The sequence below is a fragment of the Ochlerotatus camptorhynchus genome, unplaced genomic scaffold (genome assembly GCF_037179485.1).
Source record: "Ochlerotatus camptorhynchus isolate MF236.1 unplaced genomic scaffold, CSIRO-AGI_Acam_v1.1 ptg000154l, whole genome shotgun sequence".
Classification (NCBI taxonomy): domain Eukaryota; kingdom Metazoa; phylum Arthropoda; class Insecta; order Diptera; family Culicidae; genus Ochlerotatus; species Ochlerotatus camptorhynchus.
The window spans coordinates 502,501-526,382 of NW_027040644.1; the positions used below are offsets into that span (position 1 = coordinate 502,501).

Consider the following 23,882-nt stretch of genomic DNA (forward strand, 5'->3'; position numbering starts at 1 on the left):
TCAAGGTCATCAATCGGATGTCAGTTCCCATAAGTTTAAATCTAACATACCATGTATTTTTAAGGCAACATTGGGGGGGGGCAATTTCAAAAACCAAAGTCGGTCGCAGCATGAAAGTGGTCTGATTTTGATCCAGAGATGATGGGTTTTAATTCTCAATAGGCAAATCGACAGGAAATTTTTCTACGAATGTGTTAAAATTAAGACTTTATCAATTTTCACAAGGTTACTATTGGAAATTACACGAATGTGCAACTGTTGCTATGATAATTAAAATTATCACCGCTTACCTGCGAAAAGCGCTTTCCCTAACACAGATTTCAAAATCAAATTCCAACCCACTGAACGGTGTTTATTCAATCACCGCGTGGTGGTGTTCGGTGGTCATCAACAGCAGTACTTTCGGTGCTTGTACATTTTTCTCCAGTACACAACGAAAGGCTCCCCACAAGTAGCTAGCTATAAAGGCTACCCTCAAGAGCCCTCGATTCACCCAAGAATGAGGAAGAAGCCGTACCGTTACTGATCGGATTCAGTAGCTCTTCGTGAGCCATCTATGCCAAGCGCGTCACCCTCGTTCCAAACAACATACAGCTCGCCAGCCTCATCCGTGTTGAATACCCTAATAGCTCGGCATTACTCAACCATCCCGACAAAACGTTTCTTTTCAGGACCACCACAAATGAACGTTCGCTCGTCTTGTAGCCAACCACATCACCCCCAAAGCTCTTTGATAATGTACCGAGCAATCAAACGTTTGTGGTCAAATGCGTAACAGTATTGAAGTGGTACATACAAATTCTCGCAATGGCCGAATACCACATGACCTTGTCGATTAACCAGAAACAATTCGAATTAAGGTAGGGACGCTAGATTGATCGCGAATATCTCGCGATTGGAAAATTTTAGCAAAACAAAACAAAATAACAAACAAAAAAATGCGTGCGTCCATCAGAAAACGAAGCGTTTCCGTGATGGAAAAAAAGTGGTTTCCCTAACACAGTCGCCGAATATTGATACCGAGCTCGTAATCCTACGTCAAATCTACGGTCGTGTCTTACATTTGAATTAAGCATAAAACTGAATGCGATTGAGCCGAAGGTTTAATGGATCACTTCTAAGACAGCACCACCTTTGCTGGATCTTGAATTTGGTTCTGCGACACGTTCTAAGTCTTCGCTCAAAACTTCACAGACTTTTATTTGATTTAAAGTTCTTTTCAGAATTCTTCTAAAATGAATTTGAAATTCTCTCTGGAAGTCCCTTGAAAATTTATTTATAACTGTCCAGAAATTCTCTGTAGAAAGCTCTAAAAAAAAGTCTTACAATTCGTCTTTAGATTCTCTTCGAATTTTAAACTCTTTCTAAGAATTCACTTGAGTTTAATTTTTTAAATTTGTTTTAAATTCTCAGTAGAGTTCTCATGCAATTACTTTGCTTTTATAAGCAAAACTTGTAATCCCCCTTCCCTGCCAACACCATCGGGCAGGCAAAATTCTCCCGCCGAGAATTGTCTTTAAATTTTGCTCAGAATTATCTTGAAGTTCTCCTCTAAATTCTACTGGAAATTGCATGGAATTCTCATTAAAATTGTCTAGAAATTCCATTCGAAATGCGCTTGGAATTATCCTCGGAATTTCCTTATAGATCTTCGCAGAATTATTTTAGAATTGTACCCTCAAATTTGCTTCCCCAGGTATTTTTCACCCATCCTGGAATCCTCTTCACTTTTGGGAGTCCTAGTAAAAACTCTCTTAGCGATTTTCCTAAAGCTTCCTAGAAAATATTCTTTGAAATACCTTGGTTGTGAATTCTAAAATTCTCTTAATAGGTCTATCTTACTGTTTTCGAAACGAGGACGAGGTCTAATTTTCCAGATTTGTCAGCTTTTTCCGGTTTTCCCGGTTCACTGGTCACTCTGCATTTTGCATATGAAACACTTGTTTTTAATCCTATTATATTTGTTTAGCTTGATCACATTTTGCAACAGCTCCGCAAGGAAATTATTCCGGATAATACGCTCAAGCAAAAGCTAATTAGCGGGCAGATTCCTCCAGTGGGAAATGGTAAATACAGCGCTTTCACCTTCAAAAGTCTGTAAGTAAGTTGCATCTAAATTGCAATAGCAGCAACATTACAATACTAAAACTTCACTGAGAAACTAATTTCACGAGCTAACCAGGTTTCCAATGAACACCTATTATAATACGCAACAAAGCCGCTCTATGCTGTCTACGTATATTTCAATCATTAAAGTGCTACTCCAAGCAATCAAAAAAAAATCCTCCCAAGCAAGACCATTAGCCTAAATTGTCACCTAGTTAGTTCTCTGAGTTAATCAAGCTGTTAAGAACACATTTTTCAATTTTTTTAACCTGTAAACCATGACATTTAACCGACTTGATCAACTCACTCGAATTGAAAAAAAGTTGATCCTGACTCAACTATTCAAGCTACATAGTTGAAGGTGCTAATTTCAAATAACAGACTGAAGTGGTAATTTTCATACGATAGTGGGGAGATGAAAGTATAGAATTGATAGTTCCGTTTAGAGTACGGCAGTGTGAAAATTGCATATAGAGGAGTAGACAGCGAGCTAGCACAACTTTTAGAAAGGTACAAATCGGTTTTATCATCTCTCTTTACCAAACTCCCCCTTTGGAGAGGGATGGTGAGGGGTGTGTCCCCCGCCCTGGCAACAACTGGCACTGGCAGCATGGGGACACCCCTCACCATCCCTCTCCAAAGGGGGAGTTTGGTAAAGAGAGATGATAAAACCGATATTGTCAAAGTATTCAAGCTAATTGAATTCAACTGAGTTGATCAACGACTTGCCTGACCTAAACCCAGCTTAACTATTCTTAACTCGGGACAAGGAAAGTCTCAAATACCCTACAATACGGGTATTTTCGGAACGGGGACGACGCGAAGGTGCCGAAAATCGATATTCGACGTTATTTTGGAATCCAAAATGGCGGCCATCGGGTTTCAGAAAAAGTGTCAAATACCCTACTATAGGGTATGTAAGGATCGTGGATGCCGCGTAAATGCTGAAAATCGATATCCGACGCCATTTTGGAATTCAAGATAGTGGCCATTGGTTTTATGAAGTGTCAGATACCCTAAGATATGGTTATTTTCGGAACGGGAACAACGCGTAGATGCCAAAAATCGATATCAGACGCTATGTTGGAATCCAATATGGCGGCCATTAGGATTCAGAAAGTGTCAACTATCCTATAGTTTGGGTTTTTTTGGAACGGGGATGCCGACAATCGATATTCGACGCCATTTTGGAATCCAAGATGGCAGTCATCAAGTTTCATAAAACGTGTCAAATACTCTAAGATGTGGGTATTTTCGTAACGGAGACAACGCGTGGCTACCGAAAATCGATATGCGATGCTATGTTGGACTCTAATATGGTGGCTACAAGGTTTCAGAAAAAGTGTCAAATACCCTACAATATGGTTATTTTTGGAACAGGGACCGAAAAGCGATATCAGATACCACTTTGGAATCCAATATGGCGGCCATCAGCATTCAGAAAGTGTCAAATACCCTACATTATGGGTATTTTCGGAATGAGGACAACGTGTGAATGCCGAAAATCGATATCCGATGCCATTTTGGAATCCAATATGGCGGCCATCGGGTTTCAAAAAAAGTGCCGAATACCCTAAGATCTGGGTATTTCGGAACGAGGACGACGCGTAGATGCTGAAAATCGATATTCGCTGCCATTTGTAAGCTATTTGACACTTCTTCTGAAATCGGAAGCCACTATCTTGAATTTCAAGATGGCGTCGGACATCGATTTTTTTTTCTTCTAGATGTAAACCCGATTCCAAAAAACCCACATTGATCGGCATTTGACAGTATTTCACAGTTTTTCTGAACCAAAGCCGCCATCTTGGATTTAAAGACGACGTGACATCAATTTTCGGCAACTACGTCTCTTCCCCATTCTGAAAATAACCATATTTTAGGATATTTGACACTTTTCCGCAAATCGGAAGCCGCCGTCATGGATTCCAAAATGGCGTCGGATATCGATTTCCGGCTTCTAGACGTTGACCCTGATTCTTAAAAAAACCGTTTGTATGGGTATTTGATAGAATTTACAACTTTTTCTCAAACCGGAAGCCACCATCATGGATTTCAAAATGTAAAAATACACCCATATTGATGGGACGACATAAGCATTTCCCATTTTTTCTTAAATAAGAAGCCGCCATATTGGATTTAAAAATTGCGTCGGCTATCGATTTCTAGCCTCTAGACGCCATCCCGATTCCAAAAATACCTATATTGATGGGTATTTAACAGTACCCACACACTTAGATTTTTTCGCCGATATGGGCACCACCGAGCAGCTCGGCATTTTATTTTGCTGGTTCTCAGTGAAAAACTTGCCGAGATTCAGCTAACAAACGGGAATTTTGCCGAGATCTCAGCTAACAAACATTTTTTTTGCTGAATTTTCAGCAAAATAAAATGCCGAGCTGCTCGGTGGTGCCCATCTCGGCAAAAAAATCTAAGTGTGCACTTAATCTGAAAAATTGCGTCGCATATCAATTTTCGATTTGTAGACTTCATACCGATTACAAAAATACCAATATTAAAGTGCACACTTAGATTTTTTCGAGATGGGCACCATAGAGCAACTCGGCATTTTATTTTGCTGGATCTCAGTGAAAAACTTGCCGAGATTCAGCTGACAAACGGGAATTTTGCCGAGATCTCAGCTAACAAACATATTGTTCGTCGAAGGGTTAACGCGAGAAACTTCCATGAAACGCTCTGGAATGTCGGCAGGAGAATGCGTAACGCGCCATCGTCGGTCAATGAGGACAAGGAGTACTCTAACAGATGGATTTTTGATTTTGCGCGCAAAGTTTGCCCTGATTCGGTTCCGGTTCGAAACAACACTCGCGATACGTCGGTGGAAAAGAATAACATGGACTCCCCGTTCTCGATGCTTGAATTCTCAATTGCTCTTCTTTCATGCAACAACTCGGCTCCAGGAATGGATCGAATCAAGTTCAACTTGCTCAAAAACCTCCCACACGTCACTAAGAAGCGCTTGTTGAACTTGTTCATTCAATTCCTGAGCACAACGTTGTTCCGGACGATTGGAGACAAGTGAGAGTTATAGCAATTCATAAACCCGGTAAACCCGCGTCGGATCATAACTCGTACCGTCCCATCGCGATGCTGTCGTGCATTCGGAAATTGTTGGAGAAAATGATTCTTTTTCGTTTGGACAAGTGGGTCGAGGCGAATAGCTTACTCTCAGATACGCAATTTGGATTTCGAAGGGGCAAAGGAACGAATGACTGCCTTGCGTTGCTTTCAACTGAAATCCAATTAGCCTACGCTGAAAAACAGCAGATGGGTTCAGTTTTCTTGGACATTAAAGAGGCTTTTGATTCTGTTTGCATCGACATCCTTTCGGACAAACTCCATACCAGTGGGCTTTCACCAATTATAAATAATTTCTTGTACAATTTATTGTACGAGAAACAAATGAGCTTCTCTCATGGCAACTCGGCAATTTCACGAATTAGCTACATGGACCTCCCTCAGGGCTCATGTCTAAGTCCACTTCTGTACAACTTCTATGTTAAAGACATTGACGATTGTCTTGCCGAAAATTGCACGCTAAGGCAGCTTGCAGATGACGGCGTGGTTTCCGGGGTTGGACCAACAGCACCGGACCTGCAAGGACCATTGCAAGATACCTTGGATAATTTGTCTACATGGGCAATGAATCTGGGTATCGAATTCTCTTCGGAGAAAACTGAGATGGTTGTTTTTCTAGGAAGCTTTATCCAGCACAGTTGCAGCTTCAACTTATGGGTAAAACAATCACTCCCAGCATGTCTTTCAAGTATTTAGGTGTCTGGTTCGATTCCAAATGCACTTGGGGAAAACACGTTGCGTATCTGAGTCAGAGGTGCCAACAAAGAATCAATTTTCTTCGTTGTATCACCGGCACTTCGTGGGGAGCCCATCCGGAAGATCTGATAAGACTTTACAAAACCACCATTTTATCGGTTTTGGAGTATGGTAGCTTTTGCTTCCAATCGGCGGCGAACACCCACATCTTGAAGCTGCAACGGATTCAATATCGTTGTATACGAATCGCACTAGGTTGTATGCATTCGACGCATACAATGAGTTCGGAAGTACTTGCGGGCGTACTTCCCTTACCAGATCGGTTCGTGGAATTGTCGTTTCGGTTCCTTATCCGCTGCGAAGTCATGAACCCGTTGGTGATCGCGAATTTTCAGAAGCTGCTTGAGCGAAATCCACAAACACGATTCATGAGCTTGTACTACGAGTACATGACTCTGGAAATTAGCCCCTCCCCGTTAAATACCAATGAAGTATCCCACGATTTCAGTTGTTATTCCGTAAGATTCGATCTCACAATGAGGGGGGAAATTCAAGGAATACCAGAGCCCCATCGCCCCCTGATTGCACCATCCATCTTCGCGAACAAATACCGCCACGTCAATGCCGAGAAGAGATTTTTCACTGATGGGTCCACTGGTTTTGGTGTATACAATGATCACCATACCGTCTCATATCAGCTTAAAAAACCATGTTCGGTAAACGTTGCGGAACTAGCAGCTATATTGTATGCGTTAGAGCAGATCTCCTCACGTCCCCCTGATCACTATTTCATTTTTTCGGATAGTCTAAGTTCTCTGGAGGCTATGCGTTCTATGAGGCCGATGAAGCACTCGACGTATTTCCTGAACGAAATACGATCGTCACTGAGTGCTTCATCAAACAGCTCACATATCATCACCTTAGTATGGGTCCCTTCTCATTGCTCTATCCCGGGCAATGAGAAAGCAGACTCGCTGGCTAAGGTGGTCAAACCCTGGTTCAAGGGATTGGACGTTCGCGATTTTATCCGGGTAATGTCCAGGCTCATGTCCAATCACTACTCGTTAAACGCACACCTCTACCGCATAGGGCTTGTAAACAGCAGTTTGTGTGCCTGTGGAAACGGCTATCACGACATCGAGCATGTTGTCTGGTCCTGCACCTCACATCATGTGGCGAGATCCGAACTAATTGAATCCCTCAGGGCCCGAGGGAAACAACCTTATACACCAATTAGAGACGTTCTGGCTTGCCGTGATCTCGATGTTATGAGATTAATTTACGTATTTTTAAAAAGTGCTGATTTGTGTATGTAGTAGTGTTTTGTGTTTTAATTCTCTCATCACTATCCCAACCCAAGTCCCCTCTTGTATCATTTCAGCTGTGCTTTCAATGCTTCGATATCCACAGCACATGCCCGCCAATACAGTGCAGTGACACTCATCCGTCGAAAGAAGCAGAAAGAATATTTACCAATATCCCTTTCCATTTGTCCCCTTCCAATCCTCTAAATAAATGTATTTATTAATCTCGAGTAAACCGCGAGTATTCGGCTCCCATTCTACTAACTTTAGTTGTAAAACAAATTATAAAAAAATACATTTAAATTAATTTGGCTCCGCAAAGCTACCGCATTTGAGCCTTTACAAATAAATGGATAAAAAAAAAATCGATCTCTAAACGTCACCCCGATTCAAAAAATACCCATATTGATGGGAAAACAAACCACCCGACAATGATAAATTTGACATCCACGTGCACAGATCTTGGGATGATGTAAAAGTATCATATTCTTTTCATCACCGCTGGCCATTGGCCAGCGGGGCAAACGACTGGGTAATGCGTACCACCAGTACCGCGAGTACTTGAAGGATAAAATAGACCCCATTAGTGGTCCATTAGCCTCTTACCCAGTAACTCCTATCCCTACCTCCTCGTGGTGTCTCCTGGGATATGAGCAACCTTAGCGAAGATCGGGTAACCAACCCCGGTGGGAGCTTTGGTCATATGCTGACAGGGAAGGGGGCCCCTAGCGGGTTCGGCCTACACGGCCTGAGCGTCTGTTCACCATGGAGGTGCGGCTCAAACAGCGTCTGACTGGCATCCAGCGGCTGAATAAGAAATGCTGTATTGTGTCAGCTAAATCTAAGATGGCAGCCCCATCTACACAATAACTGAGCGTCTGTCCACCATGGAGGTGCGGCTCAAACAGCGTCTGCCTGGCATCCAGCGGCTGAAACAAGAAATGCTTATCCCCGAAAGCTATACCCAAGATGGCAGCCCCATCACGGCGGATAGGAGACCTTAGGCTAACTACCTACTGTCCCCGAAACTTTACAACTGTTACAGAAACCAATAGAGAAAGATCACGGACTGATATTACGGCAACGACTTTTAGCGCAAAACAACGGACAAGAATTGGAACATGGAATGTACTAACGCTAGCCCAACAGGGGAAGCTGGCACAACTCGCCAGCGAGGCTCGACGCATGAAGCTCGAAATCCTGGGACTAAGCGAAGTCCGTTGGCCAAACTTTGGAGAACACAAGCTGCCGTCGGGACAGGTACTACTCTATTCTGGTATTCGAGGTGAAAACGCTCCCCGCCACCGTGGAGTTGGTTTCCTGCTTAGCGCCCAAGCAAATGCGGCGCTCATCAAGTGGGAACCTATCAATGAGAGGATAATCGTTGCCAGATTCAGAACGCGGGTTCGTAACCTAACCATAATCCAATGTTATGCGCCAACCGATGCTGCCGAGTTACAGGACAAAGAGAACTTTTACAGTCAACTGAATGCAGTCGTGGATAAAATTCCGAGAGGTGACATCAAGATCTACATCGGCGACTTCAATGCGAAGATCGGCTCCGACAACACGGATTATGAGCGTGTCATGGGGCGCCATGGTCTTGGCGAAATGAGCGAAAACGGTGAGCTGTTGGCAGAGTTTTGTGGCAATAACGACATGGTGATCGGGGGTTCGCTCTTCCCCCATCGACCAGTGCACAAAGTCACGTGGGTTTCCCGTGATGGACATACCGAAAATCAAATCGACCACATCTGCATCAGCCGAAAATGGAGAAGGAGCCTTCTTGACGTTCGGAACAAACGCAGTGCCGACATCGCGTCTGACCACCATCTCCTCGTTGGAGAGATCCGCCTTCGTATCGCGCGGGTCCAGCGGCGGGAGGAGCGGCTCGGACGGCGATTCAACACACGCCGATTGGAAGATCCAGCAGTAAAAAGGTCATTCGTCGAGGAACTGGAGACCAGAGCTGCGGATATTCCTGATGGTGGCAGCGTAGAAGAGCAATGGACGGCGATCAAGGATGCCTTTACTGAAACGAGTGAAAACAACCTGGGCGAGCTGCGCGCTCAGAGAAAGGAGTGGATCACGGATGACACCTGGAGGAAGATAGAGGAGCGGAGAAATGCAAAAGCCGCGATAGAGCGGGCGAGAACCAGAGGAGCGAAGAACCAGGCCCGCCAACTGTATTCGGCTCTCGAGAAGGAAGTGAAGCGCTCGTGTAGGCGGGATAAGCGAGCGTGGGTGGACTCCCTAGCCGATGAAGGTGAGAAAGCCGCAGCAACAGGCGATATCCGTCTCCTCTACGATATCTCACGACGCCTGAGTGGAGCAAGGATGAATCCTAGGATGCCAGTGAAGGACGCGACTGGTCAGTTGCTCACCGACCCCACTGATCAGCTGAAACGCTGGTTTGAACACTTCGAACAGCTTCTACAAGTTTCGTCGGTCAACCAGCCATCAACATCTCGGCATGAACCGCCAAGAGTGCGACGCATCACTCGCGTCAATTCTGAGGCGCCATCCCTACCGGAGATCGAAGCTGCTATCCGAACCATGAAATCCAACATGGCTCCCGGGGTCGATCGCATATCAGCAGAGATGCTCAAAGCTGACCCCATGCTATCTGCACAAATGTTGCATCAACTATTCTGCAATATCTGGGACACCGCGACTTTTCCGGCTGACTGGATGCAGGGCGTCTTAGTGAAGGTCCCAAAGAAGGGGGACCCAACTGTATGCGATAACTGGCGTGGCATTATGTTACTGTGTTGTGTTCTCAAAGTTCTATGCAAAGTTATCCTCAACCGGATACAGGAGAAGATCGACGCGACTCTCCGACGGCAGCAGGCGGGATTCCGTGCTGGAAGATCCTGTGTGGACCATATTGTCTCGCTCCGCATAATCTTGGAGCAGGTCAACGAATTCCAAGAGTCCCTTTACTTGGTTTTCATTGACTACGAAAAAGCTTTTGACCGACTCAACCACGAAAACCTGTGGGGCGCCCTAAGGCGCAAGGGAGTTCCGGATAAAATCGTCAACCTCATCGAAGCTCAGTATGAGGCTTTCACGTGCAGGGTGCTGCACAACGGAGCCCTATCTGACCCTATTCGGGTAGTCGCTGGAGTGAGGCAAGGATGTATTCTATCACCGCTACTGTTCCTCATCGTAATCGACGAGATAATGGTTGGTGCGATCGACCGTGTGCCGAACCGTGGGTTGCTCTGGCAGCCTATTACAATGGAGCATCTAAACGACCTAGATTTGGCGGATGACGTTGCTTTAGTATCACAACGGCGTTCTGACATGCAGAGTAAGCTCGACGATCTCGCCGAACGCTCCTCAGCGGCAGGTCTCAACATCAACGTCAGCAAGACTAAATCGTTGGATATCAACACGGGAAATCCATCCAATTTTACGGTAGCTGGTCAGGAAGTGGAGAAGGTTGAAAGTTTCCAATATCTTGGCAGCCAGATAGCGTCGGACGGCGGAACCAAGAGTGACATAGGTGCACGGATCAAGAAGGCAAGGGCTGCTTTTGCGAGTTTACGAAACATCTGGAAGTCAAATCAGATTAGTCTCCGCACGAAGATCCGAATTTTCAACTCTAACGTGAAATCTGTACTGCTGTACGCTAGCGAAACATGGTGCGTATCAGCGGAGATCACACAGAAGCTGCAGGTGTTCATCAACCGATACCTGCGGTATATAATTCGTGCTTGGTGGCCTCACAACTGGATTTCGAATGCCGAGCTCCATCGACGGTGTCACCAGAAGCCGATATCGACAGAAATTCGGGAACGTAAGTGGAGGTGGGTTGGCCACACTCTACGGAAGAACGGAAATGAAATCTGCAAACAAGCGCTGGATTGGAATCCAGCCGGACATCGCAGCAGAGGCAGACCCAGGGGCTCATGGCGGCGAAGCCTAAACAAGGAGATTAAGCAAGCCGACCGGAATTTGACCTGGGCCCAGGTCAAGGCGAAAGCAAACAATCGCCCAGGATGGAGATCTTTCACGTTGGCCCTTTGCGCCAGGGATGGCGCTCAGGACACTTAAGTAAGTAAGTAAGTGCACAGATCTATGCGCATACGCTTAAATGAACCGAGTGAACAATCATCAAAAGTCATAAAAACTGCACGAATTTGGATCGAACAGCTTCGCTGCAATGAATAAGTAAGTTCATATGACAATGAAAGAAGAAATGAAGATTAGTCAAGCCAAAACAAACAGCATGAAAACTGATCGAAAGTGGTTCTGTTGATGTTGACGGGGATCCGCTCGAAGAGAAGAAGGAATGACTTTCAATTGAAAGTGATGGTTGACAGCTTCATCGTCGCTTGACGATTTTCGATTGAAAGAGACTTTGTGGGGTGCTGCTGCAGAACTTGAAAAGATAAACTTCATGGTGATTTGTAGGATCATAGATATTTTGTGAACATAACTATGTATTCTAAAGAATGCTATTGAGCTAAATGAAGCTCTACGGGACCAAAAATCGAATTGAATTGAATCTGTAGAACATCAAGTTCGAATCTCCTAGATGATCTAGATAACTTTTATTAGCACGTTTGTCTTGCTTTGTTTCTTGTATTGAGATATGTCTTTTTAATCATATTGATTTGAGCAATTCCAGAAGTTTTGGGAGTTAATCTCTAGAGATTTTGCACATTTCAAAAATTCATGCCAATTTCTTGGTAATGGGTAACTAAGGGTAAGTCTAAGGTTTGTTATTATTTAATTTTCAATATTTCCAGCGCCTTACTTCTTCTGTTTTCCTATTCCTTTCAATCAATATTTAGCTGAACACCGAGATTTTAATAGTTAGTAAGAGCTTAGTAATGGTTCTAATGCGTTATTTGGTTGAATTTTAGTGTTCCTTGTTTACTTATAACAAGGTAGGTTGTGTAGTACAGCCAGACATGGAAAATCATTTACATTAATTTCATGCATTCATTTACATTCATTTGCCCCTAACTTTATTCATCAACAGAATTCCGCAAAATGACGTATGGAGCTTTTGTAGGTTTTGTTATTAGCTACAACTTTTTCCAGTAACCCAAATCTGTATCTCTTATGCATCACGAATTAGAGTGGGCAGAACTCGTTACTGTTTTTCAGTGAATGTAAAATACATTCACTGAAAAACAGTAGTGGATTCTGTTTGCTCTGGTTCGTCATGCATAAGAGATATGGATTTGAGTTTTTAACGAATGTTGTAGGGTAAATTATGGCTTCGGCACCCATTGACTGTTTTCGGCAACCGAAATTGAAACGTTTATTTTACTGTATTTTCCCATCAAAACTCTTCGCTGAATGTATTAAGCCGATTCCTTACCTTTTCAGCTTAAATCTGATTACATTTTTACGACTGTGAATTCCTGTTATACCATATTTTTCTTTAAATGAAATATACATACTACAAAATACGGCTGATTTCGAGTTGCCGATAATAGAACAGCTGGTTAACACGCAGTTCAAATGGAAAGGGTGCCGAAGAAAAAGAGACTGCCGACAATAGTCACTCTCACCTGAGAAGTTTGGAGCGTTGTAAAAACATGTTCAACCCGTTTTGATCAATTCTGTCGATTCGAATTGGTAGAACAGCAAGCAGCAGATAAATGTCAACAAACAAACCTGTCATGTATGTGTGTGACGCTGAGAAATCGCTAATAGAAGTTCGGACGCTGCTTAGATTGACGAGAATACGTAAATTCCCCTAGTTAATAACAAAACCTACAAAAGCTTCATACATCATTTTGCGGAATTCTGTTGATGAAAAAAGTTAGGGGCAAATGAATGTAAATGAATGCACTAAATGAATGCAAATGATTTTCCATGCCTGAGTACAGCTGTAAACTAACACCCGGCTGTTTCTTGCGTACCACCATGACATCTCGTACGGCGGCGAAAGAACATTAATTGAGAGCCGGCACAATGCTCGCTACAGAAGCGTGAAAGCCTAGAGCAAGATCCATAAACTAATTACCTACAGAAAATTTGCTGTATAATTATTGTTTGAAGGACAACCGAGAAAAAGTTGTGGGTGGATGACACCACCCACCGCGTTCTTCGGGGAATTCATGTATGCTGAAGCTGAGTCTTGATTATGTACATATAACCCAAAAATTTATTCCGTTTCTTAATCTCAATCTTCATCTTAATAAAAAAAAAGTTCAATCCAATCGCTGAATTAATATAGAAAACTTAAAAGTTCATGCATACAACAGCTGATACAAATGTGCAAACTGTAAAGTTTCCATACCCTGCATCGATGCATAATGTAATTTAATTTCACCTTGGCATGGATGCAGAAACACACACCGTCCATAAGCGTTCACTTTTTTTTCGCGCCTAGCGGATATCCATAACAAAACCGTTATATTTCTTACCCACCAGCACAAACCGAATAATCAATAGTGTAAACACGCAGGAATCCATGAATGGAAGATAGGAATGAAAATAAAGGAGCAAAACTACCTAGCTGCCACCACCACCCACCAACCCATTCTCGCACATTGCATTGCACCATCCTTTCCATTCCATCCTTCGCAAGTAGATGGGATGAGATTGTGTTGGGTGGGATGGATGAGATAGAAGGGATTCAGATCAAGAAAGAGAAGGGATAACAACGGCGAAAAAGCGATGCAAGCAAGACAAGCAATAAATTTAAAAAGTGAGATGGAGAAAAAAACTTATTCGCGCTCTGCAGCTCTGGGTGCAATCCACACTCCCTCTCCTCTTCTCACACGTAGCATCTAGCATCCCGAAGGATGATGTCTCCATCCTCCGTTCGGGAAAATAGTAGGTAATTCAATGAAATCGACTCGACACCAAAACCAAACAACCAGACCAGGCAAACACAGTTGGCGGTGGCAATGCTCTCTTTTTCTAAAAATATTCAAGATACGAATGAAACGCACACCACCGCAAAGTCCGCAACGGACAGAGAGCACCAGAAAGGGATGACACCAAACCATATGCAGTTACGTTCCATTGCCGTGCAAAACCGAGAGATCGACGGCTACTACACATCGAACGAAAGAGAGGAAAGCGACAGTGCTTTCGAAAGGGCGTAGTTGATGGAATGTTTATAATGTCCGATGATTAAATTACCATTATACATTCTAATTGGGTTCTTTAATTTTGAAAAATATATCGATTGCTATACATCATCTGAAGGAACTTCGTTTTCTGAGCACATCCATATTTTTTCGAACCCGTAGATTTTTATCTCGATTTTTAAATCAAGATTTAAAGCAAAATAACCACTTCAATGTTTGACACAAAACTAACAAATTGAAAGCACGCTCCCATACAAAGTACTACCCAGGGGCGCCAAGATGGTGATTTTTGCTAATGTAATCACACTTATTTAAATGTGATCCAAAATTGGCAGACGCGAACCAGCCAAAGGCTGAAAACTTCTATAATAAAGAAAACTAACTCTTCCCAAAATCGATGAAATTTTGGATTTCGGTTGCATTTGTAATGCAGATTACGAATAATACCACTAAAGAACCCAATTGGGTTCATTTATTTTGAAAAATATATTGGTTATTATACATCATCTGAAGGAACTTCGTTTTCTGAGCACATCAATATTTTTTCGAACCCGTAGACTTTTATCTCGATTTTTAAATCAAGATTTATAGCAAAATAACCACTTCAATGTTTGACACAAAACTAACAAATTGAAAGCACGCTCCCATACAAAGTACTACCGAGGGGCGCTAGGATGGTGATTTTTGCTAATTAAAATAGTTCCATTTGTAATGTAGATTACATATTCGTAATCTGCATTACAAATGGAAACGAAATCCAAAATTTCATCAATTTTGAAGCACTGGAACTATTTTTAACCAGAGTCAATGTTATAATAAGAGTCCCTTCAAGAGTGAAACCAGAAGTACCAATCGAACTGTCAAGCGGGGTACCAAACAAGCAAAGTAAATAAACACTATTGTTCCCACAGCCAGTGAACTACAAGTATTGCATTCATTACTGACAATATTTTAGTAATTTTAGATGAAAAACATTTCTTCGCTTTATTTAGTACATTGTAGTATTTATAAGTTATAGGGGAAATGGCGCTAATGTTGGCCTTTGGATCTAAGATTGGGCCCATCGCTAAAAATCTGCTATTTTATCAATTCTGGATCAACAATAGAAAAGGGCCCATCAGCATTTGTAAACAAACCGTTCCAAAGCTTATTCCTCACAAATCGAAGGCCGCCCATACAAACCAACACCATCATCGTGTAGTTAGAGCTTCCCCTATCCAATGATGGTGTTGGATTGCGTGGCTAGCCTTTGCTTTGTGAGTAAAGGGCTTTGGAACGGTTTGTTTACAAATGCCCATGGGCCCTTTTCTATTGATGATCCAGAATTGTATCTAGATGAACGCATCATTGGGACGGTACTAATGGATATTTTTGGTTGCTATTGAAAATTTAGTCTATTGCTGAATTTGTGTATGGGCCTAAATTAGGGACACTTAGACTGACATTACATACATTTCCCCTACCAAGCACTTTTTTGAGCATTTTTCAGGTTCTATCATTGTTTTTGTCTCCCAGAAGCTCCGTTATCGACATGACATTTTTCACTTCTGAATGAAAGTCGAGGGCCGGCGACTCTATCTACGATGAAGGAAACATTGTTTTTTGCTGTGGTTAGCTGAGCGCACGCTGAGTAGATAGTAAGAAGATTTATGACGATTCTGAAGATTTCTTGCAAAAAGATGATGCACGATGCAAGTAGATGCGGGAAATGAAAGAAGATTTTTCGAAGATTGATTAGCTAGTGTGAGATTTGTTGAGCACCTAGAATTGAGATTTAGATGTGTCGGTACGATGAAAGTCATCCGATGCTAACGCAAAAAATCTGGTTGCCATTTACTCTGACGAAAAATAAATCACAAACAGTGCTGCTTATTTGCAACATTTCTAGACTAACATTTGAAAGGGGCGTAAGAGCCAAAATGTAAACAAACCATATTTTGCCGCATATAGAGAGAATAGTTCACAAACTACTCGATAAACACGAAAATGTAGAAGAAAATATCACTTCAAATCATCAAAAACGTTTCTTCTTACATGGCGTATTTCCAACTTTCAACTCTATGATGCATCTGGTTGTTACGCCTTGCACCAGAACTACGAATTATATCGTTTTAAATGCCAAACGTATTGAGTCTGTAGTATCTAGTCACGCCCGATTCATTTGAAATGCATCCGATTGATAGTTCACGTGTAAACAACGAACAAAAAGAAGACCAAAAAATCTCCGGGCGTAATTCCACTCTCACAAAATTTGCGAACGAAGAACCAAGGCGGAACAACAAACAAAATATCCCGAGGGTGTACTTCCACGGCGTATCACCAGTGTTGGCAGTTCAAAGGGTGGATGATCCGGGGGGTAACAACATGTATGAAATTATCAGGGCGTATGATGTTTTCTTCTCGATTTCACGACAAAGAAAACTTTTTTTGAGTTTTTAGTGATGCATGATGATAGATTACACTATTAACTATATGTCAAGCTTATAAAATCATCCAGAAAATGGAAAGTCGTGAAATAGGATTAATTTTTAGGTCATCAAAATTCAGAAGCGATTTTCTCGATATGGTAATTTTGGAATTACGCCCTTTTCAAATGTTAGTCTAGATTTCCTCTTGGTGGGACTTTTAGGTTGTGTTCCATTTGGAAAATTTTCACTTAGATTTGACACTTCGAAAATAAATTAAGATGTTCGAAAATCCCTCTGTTGTTGATCGGCCGATTTCCGAGAAAAGGTCTGTCAAAATTAATTTCATGTCTGTCAGAAATAAGTCTGCTGGAATAGCAGGTTTATTTGATAACTTTACATCTGTCAAATTTAAGTAAAAATTCACCAAATCTCGATTACTTTTTCGAAGGGTCGTATCAGCTTTTGTAAACAATGCATTTGACCGTCAATTTGGCGTAACTGGTAGCTCGCCCACGCATACTAACTCTACCATCAGATAGGAGAAACTTTACCCTACCTGATAGTGGTGTAAGTATGCGTGGACGAGCTACCAGTTACGCCAAATCGACGATCAAATGCATTGTTTACAAAAGCTGATACGTCCCTTCGAAAAAGTAATCGAGAAATGGAACACAGCCTTAGGCTCTGAACCATTTGGTGGATTATTTTAACTTTTGGTTAAAATTTGACAGATGGAAAGTTATCGATTAACCCTGCTATCCGAGCATGGTTATTTCTGACAGACAAGAAGTTAAATTTTGACAACTTTGGCTGAGTTCTTCTCGAAAACCGGTCGATCGACAGCACAGGGATTTTCGAACATAGAAAATAACTTTCGAAATGTCACTTTTAACCACGAGTTAAATTTAACTCGGCAAATGGTTCACAGCCTTATTATAACATCGACTCTGTTTTTAACAAGTGCGATTGCATTAGCATAAATCACTACCTTAGTACCCCTCGACATTACTTTGTATGGGAGCGAGCTGTCAATTTGATAGTTTAAAATCCAGATGGTAGTCTATGGGTTCGAAAAAGAAATATCGTGCCCAGAAAATGAATTCCTTTCAGATGATGTTTAACAACCGATAAATGCTTCAAAATTAAAGAACCCAATTGCGGAATTTCCCTTATTAAAATTTAACAAGATTCACTTTATCGTAGAACCAATACAATAGAAAGAAAATACACAATCTTTACCGGAACATTTGAACATGGAAAAACAAATTTTAGAAATCCGAATACGCCCTTTCAAAAGTCAGATATAGATCACGCACACATCCAAGCACCCCGTAAAATCCTTCCAAGTCCACAAATTTCTATGTAATCCAAGCTACTGATTTTTCCGTAAAATTTTCTCTTCTTTTGCAACATATTCCGCGATCCCTGCAGAACTCTCCCTTCCAGCCAAAGGCATTATCCAATTAACACACTTGGTCACTTAAGTGCTCAATCTAGCGCCCCGAACGTATACAAAATATTCCCCCCAGGGAACTAAAAATGCAGAAATTGATGTCGGATCCCTCACGGGCGACCGAGACGCGTCAGCCACCATTCATTCATTTTCAGGGCCCATTTTCACCTGGAACACCAGCCGGGAGTGCAGCTAATCCTGCCGTAAACGATTCCCGCCGCACGCAACCAACAATCGGTTCCACTTTGGGCCGACTGCAATCCCGTTAAATTACACTTATTCGCAATTCACTTTTGCACCACGCACGAAAAAGTAGCACTTTACTAATCTTTTGTCTCGCTTTAATGGCGGTCACTCACTAGATGAGATGGAAGAAAAAATTTCGTTCGTTCGTCGCCCTGGCACGGCGCACAGCTTGGATGGACTGCGATGGATGGGTTTGTGCGAGAGCAGGCTGACCAGAAAATATTGCACGCACACCAGCGTGGCACGTGACTACTACTACTACTGCTGCTACTACTGTACACGCATCGAAACCAGCAACTGCAGCAACAAGAGAGAGGTGCGATTTTGTTGTGTTGTGTGTTTCTCACTCGTTCGGGTAATGTTCCCTTTTCAACGTTCGATTCGCTTCTCTCTCTCTGGTGGCCGGAGAGCACTCACACAGGCAAAGCAAGTTTTGGTAACCGAATGAGAGAACATAGCTTTTTATGCCGTGGCTTATTTTTTTCTGAGACATTTTTTTTAACAGGCAGCATAAATGACCTAGGGGTGTGCAGATAACTTCACAGAAATTAAAAACAACCCAAAACTATAAGTTCATTTCACTCACATCCCATCCTCCGTATATAGTGAAAATTTCAAATATTGTTTTTATGTGTCCCACACATGAATTTTTGCAATGTTAACAACAAATGATATCTATGTGTCGGACGCATACTTAACTATTCATGTGACACATACATTTCATGTGTACTTCTGGGTGGATTCTATTTCTGTGTGGTCACATGAAAATCATGTGGAATTTTACATGGAAAATTTGCCTATTAATTCAGATTTTTTGGATAATTTCGATTTAATTCAATATGATCCGATTTCATTCACTATTCAGCGATAATCTTGGATCAGTCAGCATTATCTATCTGTTTACTCTAATAAGTTTGAGTGTGTTTAGGTCACTTTCTTGATCGCGAAGAAGAAAATACCTGAAAAAATCAAAAATCAAGCTTAATTCTTTTAGGCTACCACACTCTTCGCCGGACAAACAACAACTAACTGCCCTCCCTAATAAAAATAACCATAAAAGAGAGCTTAACGACGTGTTCGGGGTATCATCCAAACCATTTGTGGGATAGTTTACCCATCCGGGATACAGTTCGTTTATGGTATTTGTCGAGGGGGGCGACTCTATCTACGATGCAGGAAAAATTGCGTTTTGCTGTGGTTAGCTGCGCACACGCTTAGTAGATAGAAAGAAGATTGATGACGATTCTGAAGATTTCTTGTAAAACTATGATGCACGATGCAAGTAGGTGGGAGGAATGAAAGAAGATTTTCCGAAGATTGATTCGCTAGTGTGAGATTTGTTGAGCATCTAGAATTGAGATTTAGATGTGTCGCCCCGCTCGGTATTTGTTTATTAGGGCTCACCTGTCAATCTTCCATCCAGTAAAGCAATCATCAGTTGATGCAGTCTTAAACCCCAAGTAGTGGCAGTTGATCGACTACAGGAAACAAGATCGGAAAAAAAGATTCAGCAAATGCGCTTCTTAGTTCTCTAAATTGAATTGCAACGTCTCGAATAACTTTTCAAGGACAGAACTATAATCCACCCCGGGACCAAGTCATTCGAGCTCCTTACACTTCAAAGAGAATCTGGCTTAAATACTCGTCCCTTCCCTCTTTGTCTCTGAGACCTTCTCTGAACCACAGACTCCAATATCAGCGATAAAACCTCGCGAATCCCCCTAGCAGCAGCAGAATAAGCCTAACTTCAGCATTCCTCCTATACCGCTCCCATCCACAAACCACCCTCGCAAGATTCGGACATATTTTTACTACCGAGTACTCCCGACATCCAGCCATCAACCAAAACTCGTTTGCTCTTGCAACCACCTCAGAAGACGCTCAATTTCATGATTCTCATCCGTGCAAGTATCGCAAAACCAAAAGGGTGGCCACTCTACACACTTATTTTGTGCCAACTTTTTCTCAGTGTGCCGCAGCTGTGCCGGCAGTGCCGAGAAGTAATTGAACTGAGTTTTTTTTCTTGTGGATAATGCTCTGTTTGGAAACCCGGAATTCTATCTGTCAAATTTACCATTTACCATAGAATGTAAACGAAATTCGTATTTGACTCGAAAAAATACAGACAACGAGTTACGATTCTCCTTCATGGCACATCTCTCCTTGTCTGATCCTTCTCTAGCTGGAAGAAGCACATCAATGTGGTTCCTTATGTTACCGTTTTGCCGGAAACTGCCGTCGAAGGAGTACAAACAAGCCAGCTGAAAATCGACAGTTTTCTAGAGACGAACTGTACGCTGCTGAAGGTTTTCTGTTTCGCCTAGCTCAGCTACAAGGTTATGCCGATGAAGTAGCCTTTTTCTTGAACAACCGCAGTGATACGCTAGATAGTACCACAAACGAAGTGACAGACGACTAACTGGCGAAGAAATCCATTAAAATAATGTGGTTCACTGTAATAGAATTTTATTGGAAGCTTGTGCCATCATCCACCAGATGGGTTAATTTTTTTTGTTTTGATTTGAACAAAGTTGATTTTGTGTACAATGATTCTTTGACAGTGTGCAAAGAGTGCGTATCATTTTGTCATTTTTTTATGCATTTCAGTTTTGAGTAGAGTGAAAGAGATAGAACCAAAACATTCCAGTACATTTGGTGAAAATGCTAGTTCAATCTAGTAGTAGTGTTGCCATGTGGTACAATCCAGTAGTAGTGGTGTTGCCATGTGGTACACTGAAAAATTGAAATAGCAGGTTAGTCACCAAACTTCCATAGCGAATCAAAACAAACATTGCGTAGTACTAGAATTTCGACTAGAATGGGGTACGTTAATCGTTTGCTTGGGACCAATAGGCTAGTCAAGTAGTGAGCCAATTTAAAATCGTTAGTTTCGTATTGATTGTTGATAGAACCCTTCCTAAAATCAGCCGTTTATACAAGCTGTCACCCTGGTTAGACGATCGCAGGGTAATGTGAATGCGGAGTAGAATCAACAATCAATACGAAACTAACGATTTTAAATTGGCTCACTACTTGACTAGCCTATTGGTCCCAAGCAAATGATTGACGTACCCCATTCTAGTATAAATTCTAGTACTACACAATGTTTGTTTTGATTCGCTATGAAAGTTTGACAGATAAAATGAGGGGTTATTGGATTTTCCTATGTTTCGAGGGGTGAATCGTTAGCTTGGGACCGAAGATAGTAGAGCTGAGCCAAAAAGTTGAACTCGTTTCTTCCGGACCTTCTAGTCTTAGAGTTACCTCTATGGTAGAATAGCCGCCTGCCAGTACGCCACCGAAGAAACAAAGAACCCATCCTTCCTAACGACACCCTGTTGTTACCTCCCTGTTAATCACCCACTACCACGAAAAATTCCACCATCAAAACCACGAAGCCATAGTGAACAAACTTCGTCAAAAAAAGGTCATTCCTCGCATTCGCGTTCAGTATGCAGCGACAAGGAAGGGCTGCCAGCGATGAAAAAACGAATCCTCGATTCCACAACCTTCAATCATGGCGGACCTCCCAACAAACAATTTTAGCTGCAGATTAGCTTATACAGCCAAAATTTGCCTTATGCAGCTAATTTTTGCCTGTATAAGCTAAGCTGCAGCTAAAATTGTTCGTTGGGCTCCCAGCGGAACGGCTAGCTGCTTTCACACGCCCTTTCACTCATGTAGGCGCGGTCCCATGGAAGTTGTAATCGGAAGAAGAACGGAGAAAATATGGGGAATGATCGTCACCTGTCTTACGACACGGGCGATCCATATAGAATTGGCCAACTCGCTAAGCACCAGCTCATGTATTGTAACTCGGTGGTCGCGAACTACGTACTTACCGCGCGTGGGTTAAACGTTTGAATTAGTCCGCGACTTCGCGGTTACGGACATACTCTTTTCACCACAATGACTTCTTCGCTAGATGGTTGCGATTCTTAAGACTCAGTCGTCTTACTCTTAACCTTTCAGACTGGCAGGCTAGTATACCTAGTACCTGACGGTGGAAAGGAAGGGTAATCGAATGTATCTTGTAGAATAAGCTCTCGTTCCGTCAAAATGACACGACACCTAAGTGTGTAGTCTACAATTGAAGGGAACGAAACACTTATTCAATTAGAACTGCTTACGGAGACCTTTTAGAGCAGATCAATTTAATCAAGACTTCAGACTGACAGGCTAGTAAACCTAGTACCTGGCGGTGGAAGTTAGAATAAACGAACTTCTCCAATTCCACTAATATCCGTCGAAATGACACAACACCTAAATGCGTAGTCTACAATCGAAGGGAGATTAGCGGCTTGGCCTAACCAAGGGTTCTTCAATAATGAGAACGAAGTTGCTCAGAATTGGTTTGAAAAGTAAGTGAAGTTTATTTCCAAAAATTTCCTTTATATACTGTTTTCTTGATTTACAATTATTGATTACTTCTACTGTATGAAAGAGACGAAAGTATTATAATCAACTATGCATTCCACCTATCTTTAATGCATCCTAATTAAACTTGGTATTTTATTACCCTTTTCTATTCTGTTCGTGGACCCTTACATTGATTACGAATGGTCGTGTCTTCCGTGCACCAAAAAATGCATTCTTTGTTCTTTTTCTAATTATCTATTGCCTCCGAACTATTTGGTTACATTGAAACTGATTGTATGCCCTGACAAATACGCTTCCTCTTGAATACCGATTAGGTTCTCGAATCGAAAACTGTTTTACGACCGTCAGCGTATGCCTTTCGTATGCATAGACAATGCGTTTAGAGTTTACGACCATAAACCTTTTTTACCAAGCCTTCGTCGCTTTTCTTTATTCTTGCTTAGCGCATTGACCTTATCACGCATATGCGTAGCCTAGGACCGTCAGTGATCACCCGTAAAAAAAAGAACCGTAGAGGTACAATGAAATGTATTGTAACCATACAATAGATTTTGTTGTATTTACAATAAATCGTATTATTTACAACGATAAAATTACAGTAGAATGTATTGTTTCTACAATAGAATATATGGTAAATGAGGGAATATACAATAGAACAAGGGGGTCGTTATGTATCTTAACCATACGAAAAATCACTTTTTCCCGAACAAACTTGAACCATTTACCATTAATTGTATTGTTGTTCTATTGTTGAAAACTCTTACTATATGGGACGTATTGTACATCTATTGTAATGACAATATGTTAAAATTTCGTGTAAAATAGGATCGATTGTTGGCAATAGATTTACTTGTAATTGTATTTTATTTTATGGTAATTGTATGGTTATTTTTTTCCGGGCATTTCTATTCTGTTTTGATTCTTGTCTTTAGGTTCGGTCCTTTTGAGATCCTCACAGCGTGGGATCGTTCTTAGTGTGAATGAACTATCGCTTTCGCTTTCTATGGACTGTGGTGGTCATAAATTTTCTGTTTATGGTCTTTGCTCCTTTATTCCTATATATCTGTTTAACTAGCTAATTATGTCGTCGCGTACTTAACATGTATAATTGCTCTCGCGGAACTCC

General features: G+C 41.8%; 1 protein-coding gene across 2 annotated transcripts in view; it reads right to left on the bottom strand.

Moving 5' to 3' along the window:
- Nucleotides 1-18,566, bottom strand: part of Clamp (Chromatin-linked adaptor for MSL proteins) — a 33,938-nt gene extending 15,372 nt beyond the window's left edge. For both annotated transcript variants that reach the window (XM_065222036.1, XM_065222035.1), the window contains exon 1: nucleotides 18,299-18,566. The gene's annotated coding sequence lies outside the window, so the exon portion shown is untranslated. The remainder of the gene's footprint in view (nucleotides 1-18,298) is intronic.
- Between the last annotated feature and the right edge of the window lie 5,316 nt (nucleotides 18,567-23,882).